The sequence below is a fragment of the Bubalus bubalis genome, chromosome 9 (assembly GCF_019923935.1).
Source record: "Bubalus bubalis isolate 160015118507 breed Murrah chromosome 9, NDDB_SH_1, whole genome shotgun sequence".
Lineage (NCBI taxonomy): Eukaryota > Metazoa > Chordata > Mammalia > Artiodactyla > Bovidae > Bubalus > Bubalus bubalis.
The window spans coordinates 32,274,819-32,277,579 of record NC_059165.1 but is presented as its reverse complement, the minus strand read 5'-3'; positions in this window follow the sequence as shown (position 1 = coordinate 32,277,579).

Here is a 2,761-nt window from a genome sequence, read left to right as displayed (position 1 = left end):
CAATCTTCTTCTCATTTCATGGCTATAGTCACCATCCGCAGTGATTTTGGAGCCCAAGAAGAGGAAATCTGTCACTGCTTCCACATTTCCCCCTTCTATGTGCCATTCAATAATGGGGCCAGATGCCATTATGTTAGTTTTTTGTTAATGTTTAGTCTTAAGCTGGTTCTTTCACTCTCCTCCTTTTCCCCCATCAAGAGTCTCTTTAGTTCCTCTTTGCTTTTTGCCATTAGAGTGGTATCATTCACATATCTGAAGTTGTTGATGTTTCTCCCACCTAGCTTGACTCTGGTTTGTAACTCATCCAGCCTGACATTTCTCATGATGTGCTCAGAATATAGGTTAAACAAGCAGGGTGACAGCAGACAGCCCTACTGTACTCCTTTCTTGATCTTGAACCAGTCAGTTGTTTCTTACAGGGTTTTAACTGTTGCTTCTTAATCTGCATATAGGTTTCTCAGGAGACAGGTAAGATGGTCTCGTAGTCCCAACTCTCTAACAGCTTTCTGCAGTTTGTCATGATCCACAGAATCAAAGGCTTTAGTGTAGTTGAAGAAACAGAGATAGATTTTTTTTTCTGAAATTCCCTTGCTTTCTCTAAAATCCATTGAATGTTGGCAATTTGATCTCTAGTTCCTCTTGCCTTTCTAAACCCAACTTGGACATTTGGAAGTTCTTGGTTCCCATAATGCTGAAGCCTAGCATGAAAGTGGAGAAGGCAATGGCACCCCACTCCAGTACTCTTGCCTGGAAAATCCCATGGATGGAGGATCCTGGTGGGCTGCAGTCCATGGGGTCTCTAAAAGTCAGACATGTCTGAGTGACTTCACTTTCATTTTTCACTGTCATGCATTGGAGAAGGAAACGGCAACCCACTCCAGTGTTCTTGCCTAGAGAATCCCAGGGACGGGGGAGCCTGGTGGGCTGCCATCTATGGGGTCACACAGAGTTGAGCACGACTGAAGCGACTTAGCAGCAGCAGCATGCAAGATTTTAACCATGACCTTATTAGCATAGGAGATGAGTGCAATTGTCCAATGGTTAGTGCATTCTTTGGTACTACCCTTCTTGAGGATTGGCATGAGGATTGACCTTTTCCAGCCCTGTGGCCACTGCTGTGTCTTCCAAACTTGCTGACATATTGAATGCAAAACTGTCCATCTTGGGTAGCCATGCACAGCATGGCTCATAGCTTCATTGAGTTATGCAAGATCCTTCACCATGACAAGATGGTGATCCATGTACTTAGTCACTTAGTCATGTCTGACTCCTTACAACCCCATGGACTGTAGCCCAGCAGGCTCCTCTGTCCATGGAGATTCTCCATGCAAGCATACTGGAGTGGGTTGCCACTTCCTATTCTAGGGGATCTTCACTACCCAGGGATTGAATCCAGGTCTCCCACATTGCAGGCAATTCTTTATAGTCTGAGCCACCAGGGAAGCCCAGTGATCCATGAAGGGGCTTTAAATGTTACCAATTACATTATCTCACTTAGAGTCCCAAACTAGATTACAAATTAATTTACTTACCATTGAACAAATAAAGGCAGTGGAAATCAGAAAGATCCTGGTTTAGAATCACTAAGCCAGTTCTTTACAGATCTGAAATTAGAAATTATTTCAACTGGGTACAATATTTGTTTTACAATTCCAGAAGAATAGGGCTTTCTTGTTCTGTATCAGATGGTTTGCAAGTGGGATGAATGCCCATGTCTGACTTACCTATAGAGACTGACAACATTTAGATGATCAGAAAGCTCCATTAAAACTGCCAGATTTTCTTGCACAGCAGTTCTGTTTCACTTTGCTTTATTTTACCTGAAGTATAGTTGATCCACAATATCATTGGGTTGGGTGAAAAGTTTGTTTGGGTTTTTCCGTAAGATGTTACGGAAAAACTCAAAAGAACTTTTTGGTCAACCTGATATATCAATTTCAGGTGTACAACATAGTGATTCATTATTTTTTAAGTGATTCCGCATTTTTATAGATTATACTCTATTTAGTTATTATAAAATATAGACTATATTCCCTGTGTGGTACAGCTTGTTTATTTGTACACTTGTATACTCATGGCTTATTTATTTGATACATAGTATGTACCTCTTTATCCCCTAGGCCTATCTTGTCCCTTCCCCACCTACCTCTCCCCACTGGTAACTGCTAATTTTTTCTCTAAATCTGTGAGTGTTTCTGTTTTTTTATATATATTTGTTTGTATTATTTTTAAAATTCCAAATTTAAGTGATATCATACAGCATTTGTCTTTCTCTGTCTGACTTATGTCACTAAGCATAATGTCCTCTAGGTCCATCCATGTTGTTGCAAAGGTCAAGAATTTTTTTTTTTTAATTACTGAATGGTATTACATTGTGTGTGTGTGTGTATGTATACACACATATTACATCTCCTTTATCCATTCATCTGTTGATGGACACTTAGGTTTGCCTGGTAGTTTTAAGCAGTCTCCTCAGTTGTTATATGTTAGCACTCCTATATCTATGATTTCTGATTATTTGGGAGAGCCAAGAATATTCCTTAAAATGACCTAAATTTATGTTTCTTATTTTTAATTTTTTCCCCACAAACAGGTAATACTAATGTCTGTTTATGTCAGATAGCACTTTTAGATGTCTAAGTTAATTCCACATTGCCTCCTATTTATTGGTGGATGTTCTAATTATTATAGTTTTCTCAGTTTTAATAGGTAAGGTTGCTGAGTCTTAGATAAATTCAAGAATTTCTGAAATTCATGATTG